This window comes from Bos indicus x Bos taurus, chromosome 2 (genome assembly GCF_003369695.1).
Source record: "Bos indicus x Bos taurus breed Angus x Brahman F1 hybrid chromosome 2, Bos_hybrid_MaternalHap_v2.0, whole genome shotgun sequence".
Lineage (NCBI taxonomy): Eukaryota > Metazoa > Chordata > Mammalia > Artiodactyla > Bovidae > Bos > Bos indicus x Bos taurus.
The window spans coordinates 73541553-73561324 of record NC_040077.1 but is presented as its reverse complement, the minus strand read 5'-3'; the positions used below and the strand labels follow the sequence as shown (position 1 = coordinate 73561324).

At 41.4% G+C, this 19772-nt stretch overlaps 2 pseudogenes; both read left to right on the top strand.

Annotated features, from left to right (window-relative positions):
• The first annotated feature begins 2837 nt into the window (after positions 1–2837).
• On the top strand, positions 2838–2972 carry LOC113880945 (annotated as a pseudogene).
• A 14991-nt stretch (positions 2973–17963) lies between these two features.
• On the top strand, positions 17964–19103 carry LOC113900272 (annotated as a pseudogene).
• The last annotated feature ends 669 nt before the right edge of the window (positions 19104–19772 follow it).

The following is a 19772-nucleotide window of genomic DNA, read 5'->3' as shown; positions in this document are numbered from 1 at the left end:
TACTTTGCCGGGAAAAGAGGAACATGGCAGTCTCCTGCCCTAAAAACTGTGTCCCAACCCAGGAAGATTTGGTGAGGAGTTTTACAGGATGAACCTATAGTTCATGAATCCTATGGTTTTATAGGATGGTTCAAGGGCAGGGTTGCTAATAAGGATCAGGGTGTTTGCAAGGCCTGCACCTCTTAAATCTGGCCTCAAGTGGTCTCCTAATGACCTTCTGTGGTTCTCAAATTGATCAAACTGTGACCTTCTCTGAAATGAAGAATGCTAACATCTTCCTTTTGTCAGGGGTTTTAGTTCTATTAAAAAAACTCAAAGATACAGTTATACGTACCACTTGAGATGGAGCTAGGACCCTGCCCCAAGCCGGTACTATTTTATCATGACTTCTCCTCCCTATTCTCTGCATCCCCTCCCTTCCCTGATTAGCGACTGCTTGAAAAGCTTCCATACACAGGAGCCCCACAGGGTCCTATTCAGCTTCAGCATTATCAGAGATAGGACAAGGAACAAGAGTGGAAGGGTGGCCTACACACACAGAAAGGAGAATCCCAGAGAAGGTGGGACCCTATGACCAGGCAGAGACATTCCAAACCAAGGAATCCCACTCAATCTCTGGGAGAAAAGATGGACTTGGGGTGGCCTGTGAACACTGGGTCCCATACCTGTGCACACAGATGCCCTCTGCATGGAGATTCATGCCCTCCTAACACCAACTCCAGCCCAGACTTTCAGGAGAGCAGCCAGGGAACATGCGGGTTCTGAGAATACAAAGTCTGTCCTCTGTCCTTTAAGGAGTAACAGATTCCAGCCTCATAGCTCCCAATGGATACTATTAGCCAGGTTCTGCCGCCATACAGGGATTAATCCACTGACTACACTGTTGCCTGAGCACAGACCACGGGCCTCCAGATGGGGAAATATATATGCACATATCAATCAGTAAATCTGTATATATATTACATGTGTATCTACACATATATACATCTGTACAGTATGTGTGTATATATACATATATATGTATTATATATAGATATACATATACATAGTCAGATATTATATTTATCAAACAATGATCAACTGATATTTGAACAAAACCTGGATGAAGGGAAGGGTCCAGCCATTCACAGATCTGGGCTTCTGTCTCTTACATCCTTTCTATATGCTTCACTCTTCAATAGACAAAAATTTTAGCTGTCAGTCCTTGCTCACTCTCAACCTCTGTACTCTACTTTCTCTGTATCTGGATATACTTTATGCTCCCCTTCTTTCCCTTCCCACTCAGGCTCTCCAGTTCGAATTTAAAGAGATGTGACCAGCCTCAGTGATTGGCCCAAGTTTTCTTGCTATTTGGATCTTGTGTTCCAAGGAAACTCAGTTGCTTTGGGGAAAGTATTTGTTTTGCCTTTGGTGGTCTCCCAAATATCTTTGGCGCTGGGACCCCATCTTGCTTTTTACATCCCCTTCTTGGAGATGCTAGTCTTGACTGGAACCTTGTGACAGCTGGCCCTCACTGCCTGTGTCTCCAAGGGCACACTCTTTCCTTTCTCTACACACCTCCAAAACCAAACCTTACATCTATTTTAACCTAGGGCTATGGCTTTCATAACAAAATATCATAGACTGGATGACTTATAAACAGCAAAAAATGTATTTCTCGTGGCTCTGGAACCCTGAAGTCTGAGATCAGAACACCAGCATGATGGGATCCGGTGAAAGCCCTGTCCTTAACTTGTAGATGGCTGCCTCTGGCTATATGTTGACAAAGAGGAGAAAGAGAAGGAGAGGTCTTTCTCTTCTTATAAGGACACTTATTACCTCCATAAAGACCTTATCTTCAAATGTAATCACAATGAGGGCTTAGGACTTCAACATACAAATTTTGGGGGAGACACAAACATTTAGCCCGTAACAACATCTAACACCAATTCTTTCACCAAAATGTTCAAATCTGCCTTCATTCGATCCCATACCACTCAATCCAATACCTCCACCCACCTCCATACCCTGATCTGTCACATGCATGATCAGCATCTTGCCCAGAAGGAAACATGATGGAGGCCACCTGTCTAAAGAAACAGCTGATGAAGTGTTGATCTCTAGTTACACCCCTGACTTTTGACCACTGGCTCCCCTTGACCTCTGATTCCTAGGGCTCTCGCACACCTGGTTGCAGCCTGACATTTGGCCTTTGAGTCTCACCCGCATCCTTGGCTTTGATCTTTCGATCCCCACTGGACCTCAATATCCCCAGTTCTGCTACCTGTGCCCCCTGCCAGCCTCCTAATTACCCGTGGTCTCACTGAGACAACACTCCTGGGTGGCCCTTCCCCCTGTGTTTCTTCCCAGAGCAGCCACTCCATTGTCCTGTCACATCGTCACATCTGCCACAGGTGTCCCTGTGGAGGAGTATTATACAGCTTCACAAAGAGGCTGGGGCTGGGCCAGGATGATGGGGTAGGTGAGCCCTGCAAGAAATGTATAAATAGAGCATTCCTGCCTTCAATTATCATCATCTAGCACAACATCAGAGACTATTTCTGGAAAACCCACACTGAGCCAATTGAAGGTTTCAGCTCTCATCTCAGGATTACTGCATGGCCATCATCTACAAGAAAAGAAACAAGCCAAAAAAAGGAAGAAACCAACATGCAAAGGCAGAGTTTAAGAGTCATCTGCAGCACTTGCCCTGGCAGGTGAGGCAGTGCCCACTGAGGGTACCAGTATCCCTAAGTCATAGCTGAAAATAACCAAGAAAAAGGGAGAAAGAGAGCACTCATCGGCCATTGCAGACCATATTTCTCTCCTTCGCAGCTTGCTCGGCTCCCTCTGCAACCATGTCTGACAAACCCGATATGGCTGAGATTGAGTAGTCCGATAAATCGAAATTGAAGAAAACAGAAACACAAGAGAAAAATCCACTGCCTTCAAAAGAAACTATTGAATGGGAGAAGCAAGCAGGCAAGTCATAATGAAACATGTGCTGCCAGTATGCGCTGTACATTCCACAGCAATGCCTTCTTATTTTACTTCTTTTAGCTGTTTAGCTTTGCAAGAGACAAAGAGGTTGGATCAAGTTTACATGACTGTGCCATCTTTTTACACATAAAGAAAGGAGAACTACTAGCAATGAGTAGGCCATGGCCTGCCTTTTTCATCTGCCTGTCTGACTGGAAGGGAAAAAAATTGTTGGTGAAGGAGAGAGTTGGGTAGGACGACTGTGAACTCTAGAGTAAAAAGCAAGCTGGTCCAAGATGTCCTGTGGGCTGTGAAGTCCAGTTTAGAGGGTCATTTCCTTTTTGTTACAATGTTTTAAATACTGCAATGCACATATTTTTAACACAAATAAAAAGTTTTAAAATGTTTTTAAAAAGTTGGGGGGAGAGAAACTGAGAAGATAATAGTGAAGAGATGAAAAGGAGGACAAAGAAAATAGGGAGAAAAAAATAAATAGGTGGCAACACCCTGGTGAACCTTGGGCTGATTCACCTTCATACAAATGAGACAGATTGTCAGGATGTCAAGATTTTTACTTAGGAATCAACCAGTTCCATATACCAAGAAGTAGATTTACATCAACCTACAGGTGGTCAACCAGTTAGACACAAATGCTCAAGAGATGTTAATAGCAGTCAACATTTATTCAATTTGACATGGGCAGTCACTGTGCTAAATGCATCATGTGTATTATTTTTTGAATCCTCATGAAAATTTAGGAAATAAAAACTATGATTATTTCTCTCCTTACACATGAGGAAACATGTTTATCTATTTCCTGGCCATGAGGAAATATCCTGCCATGATCATCCCACTACAAGAAGAAAAAAAAAAATTCTACTGACTCAACGGCCAGTTGTTAACCATTACATTTATTTCTAAATCAGGCTCCAAGATATGATCGTTCAGAAGAACACAGGTAAAATTAGGGAAGAAGATTTAAATGTGTAAAAAGAAAGTGGCCACAGCAAATGCTGAGAGACATTGGTGGATTTAGCACATTCCAAGCTGAAATTCTGATCTTTATTCCTCAGCAGTCAAGTTTAAAATTCAAATTCCTGGTACCTTCTTTGACCATAAAAAGTTCACTTTCTTCAGAACCAGAGGATTCGTACTGGAATGTCATTTCAAAAGCACTGTTTTTTCCATGTCAAGAGGATGGTAAAAACACTCATTCAGGTGTTATCTTTTTGAGAGAATCAACGTCATTGTGAAAATAAAATGAAACTGAAAGTGTTAGTCTCTCAGTCCAGCTCTTTGCGACCCTATGGACTGTAGCCCACCAGGCTCCTCTGTCCATGGGATTCTCCAGGCAAGAACACTGGAGTGAGTACCCATTCCCTTCTCCAGGGGATCTTCCCAACCCAGGGACTGAACCCAAGTCTCCTGCATTGCAGGCAGATTCTTTACCATCTGAGCCATCAAGGAAGCCCAACTGTGAAAACAAAGTGTTTCCAATTTTTAGCTTCCATGGAGCCATTACTGGGATATGGAAAATTGTCTGTTGGCAAAAATCTGTGGGCTGAGGGGTCTTTGGATACTTTTTTATCTCCTCTGTGGTTGGGGCTCCAGTTCTTCTGGTCTTTTACCTTGTAGGAGCTGAAAATCCTCTGAGAAATAAATTCAGGGTGGTCACTCACATCTTGTGGATTTGACTTTGTGACAGCCATGAAAGAGAGCTAACTGACCATGCAGCCCAGGAGGAAAGCCAGGGACAACGACGTTTATGTGATCCTGGTTGCAGAGGGTCATAAATCTCTTAGGCTTCTCAGATAGAATTCCAAATAAGGCTCCAGACCTGCACTGTCCACCATGATCACCATGGCCATGTGTCCACTGAGCACTCACAGTGTGGTCAGTCCATATGAAGAGATGCTCTCAGTGTGAAATACACCCCAGATTTCTAAGACTAAAGATGAAAAATTAATTAACTCATTAATAATGTTTAGTCATTACTTGATAAGTTAAAATATTTTATTAGAATTGAATGTTTCTCTTTTTTTTTTTAATGTAACTTCTATAACATTTTCAATTATATATGTGCCTCACATTCTGTTTCTGTTGGGCAGTTCTGCTCCGGACATTCAAACCACTGAAAAGATCCTACAACTAACTCAGACCACAACCAATCAATGTATGCCAAAATTATACTACTTACAAACCAACTATCTATGAGAACAACCTGATGACTAGCAGAAAAGATTTTCCACAATTAAAGACACAATGAGATGTGTGGGAGGAATAGAGACATAGCATATCTGGATTCACACCCTTGCGTCAGCAACCTGCATAAGGAGGAACATTATAATCTCAGAGGTCCTCCTGAAGGAGTGAGAATTCTGAGCCCACATGGGTTCCCCAGCCCTACGCTAGAAAGAGGAGCCCCGAGAACATCTAGCTTTCAAAACCAGCAGGGCTTATGTTCAAGAGAACTGGAGGACTACAGGAAACACAGAATCTCTGCTCACAAAGGGTGCGTGCAAAATCTCACCCATTCTAAGTCCCAGTGCAGAGGTGGCAGTTTGAAAGTAGCCTGGGTCTGACACTAATTGATCTTGAAGAGCTTCCCAGAGAGAAAGGAGGCAACTGAGATTTCCCCCAAGGGACACTGATGTTGGCAACAGCCATCTAGGGGTGTTCACTCTACCATGAAACACCAGCGCTGGCAAACACCATCTTGGAAGCTTTTCTCTAGCCGATTAGTGTTGCAGACCCAGCTCTATCCTCCAGTGGACCAGCGCCAGCCCCAGGACATCCTGAGCTACACAGCCAACCATAGAGAAAGCCTACCTTGCCCTCCAGTGGCCCATGGCCATTACACAAGGCATGATCTCACAGACAACCAGGCCAGGAGCCAACCCTGCCTACCAACACATCCACTGAAGTCAGCCTGCCACAAGAGAAGGACCCTCACAGCCAACACACCCCTAGAGCATATACTCTGGTGGCCAGAGAGAAGCATACTGCTGGGCTTCATCAGACATCTATATAAGGCCACTTCTCCAAGGTTGGGAAACATAACTAACCTACCTAACACATAAAGATAAACACAGAGTTGGACAAAATGTAGAGACAGGAGGAATATGTTCCAAACAAAGAAACGGGACATAACTTCAGAAAAAAGAACTAAACAGAACTTCCCTGGTCGTCCAGTGGCTAAGACTCTGTGTTCTTAATGCAAAGGGTCATCCTTTGATTTCTGGTCAGGGAGCTAGATCCCACTTGCCACAACTAAAGATCCAGTATGCCACAATGAAGATGGAAGATCCCATATGCCACAACCAAGACCTAGTGCAGCTAAATAAATAAATAAAAATTAAGGTAAAATAAAATACACTATTAGAAGAAGAATTAAAGTAGAGATAAACAATCTAAAGAGTTCAAGGTAATGATTAAAAGATGCTCACCAAACTTGGGGAAAGGATGGATGAATACAGTGAAAATTCTTAGAGGAAATGCTTTCAGCTTTTTACCAGAGTATGATGTTAGCTGTGGGTATGTCACATATGACTTTAATAATGTCAAGATATGCTCCCTCTATACCAACATTGATTTTTCCTGTGGTCATGTATGGATGTGAAAGTTGGACTGTGAAGAAGGCTGAGCGCCGAAGAATTGATGCTTTTGAACTGTGGTGTTGGAGAAGACTCTTGAGAGTCCCTTGGACTGCAAGGAGATCCAACCAGTCCATTCTGAAGGAGATCAGCCCTGGGATTTCTTTGGAAGGAATGATGCTAAAGCTGAAACTGCAGTACTTTGGCCACCTTGTGCAAAGAGTTGACTCATTGGAAAAGACTCTGATGCTGGGAGGGATTGGGGGCAGGAGGAGAAGGGGACGACAGAGGATGAGATGGCTGGATGGCATCACTGACTCGATGGACGTGAGTCTGAGTGAACTCCGGGAGTTGGTGATGGACAGGGAGGCCTGGCGTGCTGCGATTCACGGGGTCGCAAAGAGTCGGACACGACTGAGTGACTGATCTGATCTGATACCAACATTGTTGAGAGTTTTTATCATGAATGGATTTGAATTTCATCAGACTTTTCTGCATCTGTTGAGAAGATTATGTAATTTTTATTCTTCAATTTGTTAATGTGCTATCACATTGATTGACTTGCAGATGTTAAACCATCCTTGCATCCCTAACTCATCTCCATCTTGAGAAAGAACAAAGCTGGAAATATCACACTCCCTGACTTCAAAGTATCATACAAAGTTACAGTAATCAAAACACTATGGTTTTGGCACAAAGAGACACATTGATCAATGGAACAAGATAGAGTCCAGAAATAAACTCACACTTACATGGTCAGCAATTCTATGACAAGAGGGAAAATACAGCCTCTTCAGTAAATGATGTGGGAAAGCTAAAGAGCTGTATGCAAAATAATCAAATCAAACTATTTTCACCATATGCAAAAATAAACTCAAAATGGATCAGACTTAAATGTATGACCTGAAACCATAAAATTCCTAGTAGAAGAAACATAGCATTACATTCTTTGACATATGCCTTAGCAATATTTTTCTGGATCTTTCTCTTTGGGCAAGGGAAATAAAAGCAAAAATAAAAAAGACTACATCAATCTAAAAAGCTTTTGCACACCAAAATGAAAAGGCGGCTCACTGAAAGGGAAAAGATATTTGTAAATGATATATTCAAAAACGGGCTAATACCCAAAATATACAAAAATTCATACAACTCAATATCAAGCAAACAACCCCAATTTTAAAAAATCAACCCAATTTTTAAAATGGGCAGAGGACTTGAATAGACATTTTTCCAAAGACAGTCAGATAGTCAACAGACATATGAAAAGTTGGTTCAACATCACTAATCACTAATTAAATGCAGATTAAAAAAAAAAAGAATGGCTATTATCAAAAAGGCACGAAATAAAAAGTGTTGTTGAGGACATGGAGAAAATGGAACCACGTACTATTAATGGGAATGTAAATCGATTCAGCTACTATGGAAAATAGTATGGAGACTCCTCAAAAGATTAAAACTAGAGCTACCATATGATCCAGCAATTTCACTTTTGGGTATTTACATGAAGAAAACAAAGACACTAATTAAATATATATATATGCATATCAATATTTATTGCAGTCTTCTTTACAATAGTAGCCAAGATATGCATGTGTGCTCAGTTGTGTCTGACTCTGAAACCTTATGGGCTGTAACCCTCTAGGCTCCTCTGTCCATGGGATTACCCAGGCAAGAATACTGGAATGGGTTGCCATTTCCTCCTCCAGGGGATCTTCCACACTCAGGGATCAAACTGGAGTCTCCTGCATCTCCTGCACAGGCAGCTCGATTCTTTACCACTGAGCCAAAGCCAAGATATAGAAAGAACCTAAGTGTCTGACTGGTAAATAATTTGTGGTATACGTCTACAATGGGATATTAGCCATAAAAAATGAAATCTTGCCATTTGCTACAACATGGGTGACTCTAAAGGGTATTGTGCTAAGTGAAGGAAATCAGACAAACAACGAAGGATCTCACTTCTGTGTGGAATCTAAAAAATAAAACAATCAAAATGAAACAAAATAAAAACATACAGGTACAAAGGACAAACAAGTAGAGAGAGGGATGTGAAAAAGGTGAAGGGGATTAACAGTTACAAACCTCCAGTCATAAAATAAATAAGCTGCAGGGATGTAACATACAGTGTAAGGAATATGGTTCATAATATGGTAATAACTTTGCATGGAGACAGATGATTACTAGACTTATGGTGATCACTTCATAATGTGTGCAAATGTCAGATCACTATGTAGTACACCTGAAATTAACATAATATTGTATATCAAGTATATTTCAATTTTATTTATTTATTTTACTGTTATTTTTTATGTGAACCATTTTTTAAATCTCTATTGAATTTGTTGCAATATTGCTTCTCTTTTATGTTTTGGTTTTTTGGCCATGAGGCATGTGGGATCTTGCTGTCCAACCCGGGATTGGACTCGCACCCCCTGCAATGGAAGGCAAAGTCCCAACCACTGGACTGCCAGGGAAGTCCCAGTATATTTCAATTTATAAAATAACTGTATGAATAGCTCTGACTGGTTGAACATAGGAAGCCCCCATCCTTCACCCCAATCCTGCCTCTTTCTACTTTTCCAATTCTCTTTATTTTATTAAAATCATATGTTAAAGGCTTACACATCATTTGTTTTCCATCATCAGTAATGATAGAAGGAATAATTTTTAAAAATGGAATTGTATTCAATGTACACAAAATTTAAATCTATTTTCTTCAAACATATCAGTGAAAAATTTAACATATTGTTCCTAAATTTCCCAAGAAGTTCTTTTTCTTCAAAAATAAGTAAAATTATCTATTGAAGCTAGGGAAACATAAGTAACAAATACCAAATTTTAAAATCAAATGTACTTAAAGCTTTTTTAATTTTTTCAAATTTAATTTAAAAATTTTAATGATTCATTTATATATAAAATTATTCGTGATTCTGGTATTCACTATCTATATAAATGCCAAAGTAGAGTATCGTGTTTTGCAGTGTTATATCTAGACATGCATGCAATATTGCAAAATGTTCGTCAGCCATCACATGCAATGCTTGTGAATACTGGACTAATCGGTGAGTCCTTCTAATTGGAACGTGAAAAAAAGAAAGAAAACGGGTGTCGACACTATTGGAAAATGACACTGTTTTGTAAGACTGTAGTATTCACGTGTTCTGAGAGAGAGAATTTGACAATTTAATTAGTCTGTCTTCAAGGGAAAATTTGACAACTTAATTAGCTTTTCTTTTCCTTTACCAAGTGCGTCTGCAACTCAGACCCTCCTTGTGTCCCAAAACAGTGTTCATCTGCAAAATATGCGATGACATAGGCCTCAGACCAGCATCACCTTCCAACATGGTCTACTGTTATGCTGGGGACGGAGACTCAAAGTTTCTGAGGGGCTGTTTCCCTGGTGCCTGAATGGCTTTAGTCAGGAAAATGGAGGGAGGGAGGGAAGCAGGGAGGAAGGGGGAGAGAGGGAGGGATAAAGCTACCAGAGCTGAACAGACCAAGGTGAGTAGGGGAGTGAGAGTACATGGGTCTATTTGAATAACCAGGAGAATGGAAACTAATAAATAAAAATCAACATTCCCCTTATTAATTCTAGCTACTCATTTTTCCCTGAATTTGACTGACACCCTGTCCTTGGGATGTTAAATGATGCTAGTACGAGGAAGCAGATAGTCTTCATGAAGCAGGAATAAGCACAGGCGAAATCTTGGATCCATACAGGAACTTCAGTGCATGCAGACTTTGACAAGCCCCCTTGGTGTTCTTCCTTTTCCAATGATGACTGAGTTTGCTCACTGCAACTCCTGGTGTTTGGTGTACCACCCGTCAGCTTTCTAATCATTGTTAATTCTATCGCCACAGCAGTTATGAACCATCTGGCACATCCTTCCATTTTCACATGTTACTTACAGATGGCAATTACCCAAGTTAATGTGGCCATTTGGATGGCCAGCTCCTCGCTCATTTCCAAGACACAGTTGCAGGGATGACATCATGTGAATGTTCCATCAGGGTGTTTTAACCCCATCTTCTCCTTTTCCATTTGCAACCCTCCATTTCCTGGGCTTGGGGCTCACTGCTCCATGGCAGAAGGTGGCCAGGCCACAAACTCTTTAACAAAACCATAGGCTTAGAAGTCAGGCATTACAAAAAAAGACAAGAAAGGATTTGCTACATGTCTTTTTTTCAACTACATTTTATTGGAGTATAGTTGTGTCAGCTACAAGTTGTCACTTGCCATCTACCTCTACAGGATTAAAACATGTGCTGCTGTAGCTGTTGATCTTCAACACTCTCTAAGAAGAACTCAGGGTGGAGACCAGAAGTGAGGCACTCTGTGCTCAAGGGGAGTGGAGTGGGCAGGAAAGGACCTGGCAAAACAGGTCTCCAGATAGTTAGATATTAGTTAGATATTTTCAGGAACCGATTTCATGAGCCCAATTCTTGTATCTCCCCATATCTAGAAAAACACTAAAATCATTCATGATAATGACTGTTCCTTGTGACTAGCAAAAGCGTCACAAGATTGGTAAAAACCATCTGGAAAAATATGTACTTGATTGCATGTATTCCCCCTTCACCAAAATCACATATCCTTCCCCCACTGCCTCTTTGGATCAGATTCTTAGAGCCAACTGAGGTACTGTCTCCCGGGCAGAGGTCCTCATTTTGCCCCAAATAAAATTTAACTCACAACCCTCACACTGTACATTTTTTTTAAGCTGAAAGTTGATTTACATTCTTGAGTTAGTTTCCCGTGTACAGCAAAGTGAATCAGTTATACATATACATATATCCACTCTTATTTAGATTCTGTTTCCATATAGGTCATCACAGAGTACTGGGTAAGGTTCCCTGTGCTATATAGTAGGTGCTTAGTAGTTATCTATTTTATACATAGTAATGTGTATATGTCAATCCTTATCTCCCAACTCATCTCACACCGGCTTTGCCCCTTGATAACCGTAAGTTTGATTTCTACATCTGTGCGTCTATTTGTTTGGTAAATAGGTTCATTTTTACCTATTTACAAATAGCTTTTTTAGATTTCAATTATAAGTGATATCATGTGATATCTGTCTTTCTGACTTACTTTACTCACAATGACAATCTCTAAGTCCATCCTTGTTGCTGCAGATGGCATTATTTTGTTCTTTTTTATGACTGAGTACATTTCTTTAGAATCTATCTGATACGTTAGAAGCCAGGCCTGGGTAGGAGATCTGCTCAGAAAAGGAAGGAAAAGCCCCCCTTCTGGCCCAGGGAATCCTGAGGAGAGGAGGCTTCTGGCAGGTGATGGGAGTAGGAGAGTGGGTATCAGATGAGGGCAGGGATCCAACTTGACTCCCTTCACCCCAGGATACCAGATGCCACCTTGGAGAGAAGATCGGAGGGGAGAAAGGTGGGGATTAAAAGACTAACATTTTTTTTCCTTAAAGGTTTGAATATGTTGGGACTCCCTTGGTGGTCCAGTGGTTAGGACTCCACACTTCCAAGGCAGGGTGCTAGGATTCGACCTCTGGTCAGTGAACTAGTATCCCACATGCCACAGGGCAGCCAAAAATGTTGCTAATAATAATAATAATAATAAAATAAGCTTGAAATGCATCAAAAATTTTTTTGAATATGTTACCTAACAAATTAATCAGGCCACACTATTTTAAACCTAGAAAGACTTAAAGTTAATTTAAAGGAACACTGCATTTATGGACAGCTTAAAGAAGCTCTACTTTCTCTAGACGCCTGAGTATGTTTGCAGTCTGCAACCTACAGCCACTTTGGTCAATTCAGATTTTCTCCACTAATGTTGAATCCATACAAATTTAGATATATAAAATTGATGCTTCCATCAGAGGGACAAATAATTAACTGGGTTCATCTTACAGAGTAAATCAAATTATGGGAGAAATATTTACCTATTTAAAAGAACAAAACTGTTAAACATCTCCCAAGCACAATTTACCTACAAAGAAGGTATTTTAGCTCAAGAAGTAGGGTGTGATGCTTAGGCCAGGGTTTGATATGCTAATTATGGCAGTCATCTAGTATGAATTTATTATTAATGTCAGCTAACATTTACCAAGACTTTATTATGGGCGGCCAACATGCTGAACACTTACATTAGCTCCAGACTGTAAGGGATGTTATTACTCCCTTTCATAAAGGGGAGACTAGAGGAAACAGTCAGAGAAGGCAATGGCAACCGACTCCAGTACTCTTGCCTGGAAAATCGCATGGACGGAGGAGGCTGCAGTCCATGGGGTCTCGAAGAGTCGGACACAACTGAGCGACTTCACTTTCACTTTTCACTTTCCTGCATTGGACAAGGAAATGGCAACCCACTCCAGTGTTCTTGCCTGGAGAATCCCAGGGACGGAGAAGCCTGGTGGGCTTCTGTCTATGGGGTCGCACAGAGTCGGACACGGCTGAAGCGACTTAGCAGCAGCAGCAGAGGAAACAGTGGAAGTGTTTATTCTATTTATCGAACTTGCTGTAGAATACACTCTATAGGGTTGTCACTAGCTAGCAAAACAATCAAATCTGTGTAATAACAAGGGACATTTTATTTCTTTTTTTTTTTTGACTTTTTATTTTATTTATTTTTTTTAGCATTTCTTTTTTTTAAATTTTATTTTATTTTTAAACTTTACAATATTGTATTAGTTTTGCCAAATATCAAAATGGATCCGCCACAGGTATACATGTGTTCCTCGTCCTGAACCCTCCTCCCTCCTCCCTCCCCATACCTTCCTCTGGGTCGTCCCAGTGCACCAGCCCCAAGCATCCAGTATCGTGCATCGAACCTGGACTGGCACATTTTATTTCCTTTTTTTAATGAAGTATGCTGCTGCTGCTGCTGCTAAGTCGCTTCAGTCGTGTCCGACTCTGTGCGACCTCCATAGACGGCAGCCCACCAGGCTCCCCTGTCCCTGGGATTCTCCAGGCAAGAACACTGGAGTGGGTTGCCATTTCCTTCTCCAGTGCATGAAAGTGAAAAGTGAATGAAGTATAGTTGATTTATAATCTTGTGTTTATTTCTGCAGTACAGCAAAGTGATTCAGTTATATATATATATATATATATATATACATTCTTTTTCATATTCTTTTCCATATGGTTTTTCATAAGGCTGTTGAATATAGTTCCCTGTGCTGTACAGTAGGGCCTTGTTGTTTATCCAGTCTCTATATAATAGTTTGTTTCCACCAATCTTAAGCTACCCCCTCCCCCCGCCCCCACCCCTTGGCAACCAGTCTGTTCTCTGTGTCTGTAAGTCTGTTTCTGTTTTGCAGTTAGATTCATCTGTGCCATATTTTAGATTTCACATATAATTGATGTCATATGGTATTTGTCTTTCTCTATCTGACTCATTACACTTAGTATGATAATCTCTAGGTCCATCCATGTTGCTGCAAATGCCATTGTTTCATTCTTTTTATGGCTTAGTAGTATTCCATTGTGTATATATTCCATTCTTTATCCAGTCATCTGTCAATGGACATTTAGGTTATTTCCATGTGAATAGTGCTGCTATGAAAATAAAGGTGCCATATCCTTTTAGATTAGAGTTTTGTCTGGATATATGCTCATATAATTGCTGAATCATATGGTAGTTCTATTTTTAGTTTTCTGAGGAGCCTCCATACTGTTTTCCACAGTGGCTATGCCAACTTCCATTTCCACCAACAGTGTGGTTCACAAGGGACATTTTTCAATGGAACTCAACAGTATGAGGGTCTTTTATTTGGGGAATCAAAATACCACAGGAATAATTTTTGGATACACAACCGAAAAAAGTTTGTTTTCTTTTTGTTTCTGGGATTTTTTTCCCTTTATTTATTTATTTCAGTTTCTTTGTTTGTCTTCTTCAAGGAATTTAAGACATTTTCTCCCATTGCTAAGATGCAACTCCCTCTGACACAGAGATAAATGGAGGGCTTGACCCCCTCTTAGTGATACCAGAGACTGGACTTGCCAAAACTCTATCACAGGCCAAGGTTACAGACAGTACTGAGCACTTTTCTTGACTAGTTTTTAAGCTCTGAAGGCATGAAAACTCTTCCTTCAGTAAGAAAATACATTTCTTGCTTATTCTAAAATCTTGACTGAAAACTTCCCAATGGCAGCCACAGCGGAGTCGCCAGTGCACTGCCTCCCTACCTACCCACAGGAGAGGCCTGGAGGGGGAGGGAGGTTTCACCCCGTTTTGGTCACCCCTGAGAGTAGACTGGAACCTGAACTTTGATCAGGCAAATCTGGCCCTACCACCTATGTGATCTCTGAGTTTTAGCTACCTTAGCCATCAAAAAGGACATAATAAGAATATCTAACTCATAGGTTTGTATGCTGATTATATTAATATCGATAAATGTAGATAAAGTTCTTAACATCATATCTGGCCTGTGTTGAACACTCAGTGAATAGCAGCTATCACTATTTTACTGTGAATAATCACTTCTCAAGTAAAAACAGGGGCTGCACCAAATACTGGCCTAAGTACCATTCACATGGGAATAATCCTGACATAGGGAATTTCCCCTTGACTTTCACACTAAAAGACTAAATGGCACTGAGAAAACCATAATTGAACAAGACACATGTACCACAATGTTCATTGCAGCACTATTTACAATAGCTAGAACATGGAAGCAACATAGATATCTATCAGCAGATGAATGGATAAAGAAGCTGTGTTATATATATATGGGCTTCCCTGGTAGCTCAGACAGTAAAGAGTCTCCCTACAGTGCAGGAGACCCGGGTTCAATCCTTGGGCCACGAAGATCCCCTGGAGAAGGAAATGGCAACCCACTCCAGTATTCTTGCCTGGAAAGTCCCATGCACAAAGGAGCCTGGCAGGCTACAGTCCATGGGGTCACAAAGAGTTGGACACAACTGAGAGACTTCTCTTCACTTCATGTGTGTGTGTGTGTGTGTGTGTGTGTGTGTGTGTGTGGAGTATTACTCAGGCATAAAAAGGAAAAGGAACAAATTTGGTCAGTGCTAATGAGGTGGATGAAACTAGAGCTCATTATACAGAGTGAAGTAAGTCAGAAGAGAAAAATAAATATCGTATTTTAACACATATGTATGAGATCTAGAAAAATGATACTGATGATCCTATTTGCAGCATAGCAAAGGAGACACAGACATAAAGAACAAACTTATGGACACAGGAGCGGGGGTGGGGCAGAGAGGGTGGGACGAATGGAGAGAGTAGCATGGAAGTATATACGCTACTATATGTAAAATAAATAGCCAACGGGAATTTGCTGTATGACTGAGGGAACTCAAACCAGGGCTCTATGACAACCTAGAGGGTTGGGATGGGGTAGGAGGTGGGAGGGAGGTTCAAGAAGGAGGGGACATATGTGTACCTATGGCAGATCCACGTTGCTGTGTGGCAGAAACCAACACAATATTGTAAATCAATTATCCTTCAATTAAAAATATTTGTTTAAAAAAGGCTGATAGGCAAGAAGATCCTTTTAAAAGCCCTTCATTGATAGAGGGTAGGTCAATTTGTTCAGGTCCGTTCTAGAGACAAGCCAGCTCCTAGTAATTTAAGAAGAAATTCAATATTGTGTCTCAGCCCAAGAAAAAAAGATAATGCTACTCCATTTTTTAAGGGAAATTTGAAAACATCCATAGGGAGCTCCCAACTTCCAATTCTGTATTTAAGAACTGAGCTGATTAGAGGGTTTTGCTATTAAGAAATTGTACAAACTCCACTGTTGATTTTAGAACTTTATCTGCTCAAAATGGACCTGGTTGTTATAGGAATTATTTTCTTAAGTCACAACAAAATTTTAAGAAGCACATTCATCATCCCAAGGGTGCAACTGTTCACATTTGGATGCATAGCCTAATCTTAATGCTATCTTCCCAGTTTTCTGCTCCTTTTTACACTAATTTCTTAGAAAAAAAAAATTGCAGCAATTGCCTCCTCCAAATTCCTCCCTGGTGGGTCTGCCTTCAGACCTTCCCATCAGCTTTCCACTAAAAGAGCCCTCTTCTCTCTGGTGTTTGCCTCTCTTTCCCTCTCCTTCCTCCTGAAAGCTCTTTCTTTGCTCTGCTTGTAAGATGTCAGTCCTCCAGTCCCCCATTCCCCATCTATTCTTGGCTTGCTTTGCAGTTTCTTCTCTTCCTCCAGCCTCTCAGAGCTGGAGCACCAGGGGCTCAGTCCTCTTCTCTTCCCTGGGGTCCTTGTCTAGACTTAGGCTTGAAACAGCCCCTCCAAGCTCACTCCTCAGCCCTGCCCTCTCCTCCAATTCCAGACTCCCCTCTGTAACTCTCTACCAAGCATCTCTACTTGGCTGTGCTGTGGACACCTCAAATTCAATACCTGATGCTGAGACCTGATCAGTCCCAGCTCCACCCTTTCAGTTTCCTAGTTAAAAACCCTACAGTTATCTTCTCACACTCCCATCCAGTCTGTCCCCAAAACTGTATCATTTATGATTCAAAATATATCCTAGGAATTCCCATGTGGTCCAGTGATTAGGACTCTGAGCTTTCACTGCTGAAGGCACAGGTTCAGTCCCTGGTAGGGGAACTATGACCCCACAAGCCACATAGCACAGCCCCAAAATAAATAAATGTGAATCTATATCCCATCTCCTACCATTTCTGCTCACCTCTGACACAATCACAGGGGTCCCATTTGCTTCCAACTCTCATCTATAGAACTGAAGTCATCTGGACAGCAAGGAAAACAAACCAGTCAATCCTAAAGGATATCAACCCTGAATATTCATTGGAAGGACTGATGCTGAAGCTGAAGCTCCAATACTTTGGCCACCTGATACGAAGAGCCAACTCGTTGGATAAGACCCTGATGCTGGGAAAGATTGAGGGCAGGAGGAGAAGCAGGTGACAGAGGATGAGGTGGTTGGATGGCATCACTGACTCAATGGACATGAGTTTGAGCAAACTCAGGGAGATAGTGAAGGACAGGAAAGCTTTGTGTGCTGCAGTCCATGGGGTCACAGAGAGTCAGACATGATTGAGTGACTGAACAATCCCGTTGTTCTCTATGGAACAGGATTGTCCAGTGGAAATAGGAGGGGATCACACCCGTAAACTTGCATTTTCTACTAGCCACATCCATGAAAGGAGAATGAAGCAACTGGATTAACTTTAACAATATATTTATTTAATTCGATATCTATAGCTTCCCTGGCGGCTCCATCAGTAAAGAATCTGCCTGTAATGTAGGAGACCTGAGTTTGACCCCTGGGTTGGAAAGATCCCCTGGAGGAGGGCATGGAAACCCACTCCAGTTTTCTTGCCTGGAGAATCCCACGGACAGAGGAGCCAGGTGGGGTACAGTCCATGGGATCACAAAGAGTTGGACTTATCTAGCCTCAAGAGCCATCTGAAGGGTACCCAAGTCCTGGATACAGAGGAAACATGGTGACCCCCCGCGACACTGAGATCCAAAAAGACGTGCAGGTGCTGAAGGTATCAGCAGACCAATGCCTGTGTCACTGCAGCAGGCTGGTCGCAAAAACAGCCAGGAAGCCCTGCAGTATATACACGAGGAAGCATCCTTGAGGTATTATGGCTGTGGTCTGGTCATCTCTGAGTGTCTGGAAAACTGCTGGATTTTGGACCTGGGTAGTCAAATTAACTGAGATTGCTATGCTCTTAGTTAGTTTGTTGGTGAGAAGGGACATGTCACTGGAATAGACATGACAGGAGGTCAGGTAGAAGTGGCTAACAAGTACATTGAATATCACATGGAAAAATATGGCTTCCAGGCACCCAATGTGACCTTTATTCATGGCTACATAGAGAAACTGGAAGACGCTGGAATCAAGAATGAGTGTTATGATATTGTGATATCCAATTATGTCATTAACCTTGTACCTAATGAACAGCAAGTGCTGCAGGAGATATATTGAATGTTAAACATGGTGGAAGGCTATATTTCAGTGACATCTTTGCTAGTCTTGAATTGCCAGGAAAAATCAGGACACACAAAGTTTTATGGGGTGAGTGCCTGGGTGGTACTTTGTACTAGAAAGACCTTCCTATCTTTGCCCAAAAAATTGGCTTCTGCCCTCACGTTTGGTCATTGCCAATTTCATTACAGTTCAAAACAAGGATCTAGAAAACGTGATTGGTGACTGCTGCTTTGTTTCTGTAACATTTCACCTCTTCAAATTCCCTAAGACAGGACCAACCAAAAGATGCCAAGTTATTTATAATGGAGGAATCATGGGACACGAAAAAGACTCAATATTTGATACAAATTTAACATTTAAGAAAGATGAAACTGTTGAAGTGGATGAAGAAACAGCAGCTATCTTGAAGAATTCACAATTTGCCCAAGATTTTCTGATCAGGCCAATAGGAGAGAAACTGCCAACCTGTGGAGGCTGTACTGCTTTAGCAGCAAAGGATACAATCACAGATCCATCCAAGGTTGCGCAAGGGTCTGACAATACAAAGTCCAGAAGTCCCCTACTGTTGCTGGTTGCTGTCACAAAGAAATGCTGCGAAAACAACAGCTGTCCAGAAGACAGTGGGCAGGAGGTGACAGAATGAGTTACACGTGTTTAAACCTGCTCTTCTTCATAGCCCATATGACAAGAAAGAACAAATGGCAAAAATCCACTGCATTTCAGATAAAAATAAATGAATTATTTTTACAAAGTGAAAAAAAAGTCCATATATCTAAAATATTGCCATTTCAATGTGTAATCAAATATAAAAATGATGAAGATATTTTAAATTATTTTTTGTACTAAAGAATACAGACTTGGGCTTCCCCCAGTGGCTGAGTAGCAAAGAATCTGCCTATAATGCAGGAACCACAGGAAATGCAGGTTTGATCTCTGGGTTGAGAAAATCCCCTGGAAGAGGGCACAGCAACCCACTCCAGTATTCTTGCTTGGAGAATCCCATGGACAGAGGAGCCTGGCAGGCCACAGTCCATGGGGTCGCAAAGAGTCGGTCACGAATGAAGCAACTTAGCAGCAACAGCAGCAGCAGTATTGAATTTGGCCTTTGAGCCCAGCGTGTATTTTACAGTTACAATGCACTCAGTTCAAAGTAGCCACAATTCAGGTTCTCAGTGGCCACAAGGAGTTAGAGGTTATCATACTGGACAGTGCAGCTATAGAATATAATAAACACAGAAAACATCCCTCCCATTTCTCTTCAAGCAAAAGTAGAACTCCTGGCAGTGGCTTTCAGGACCGTCTGTAATCACAC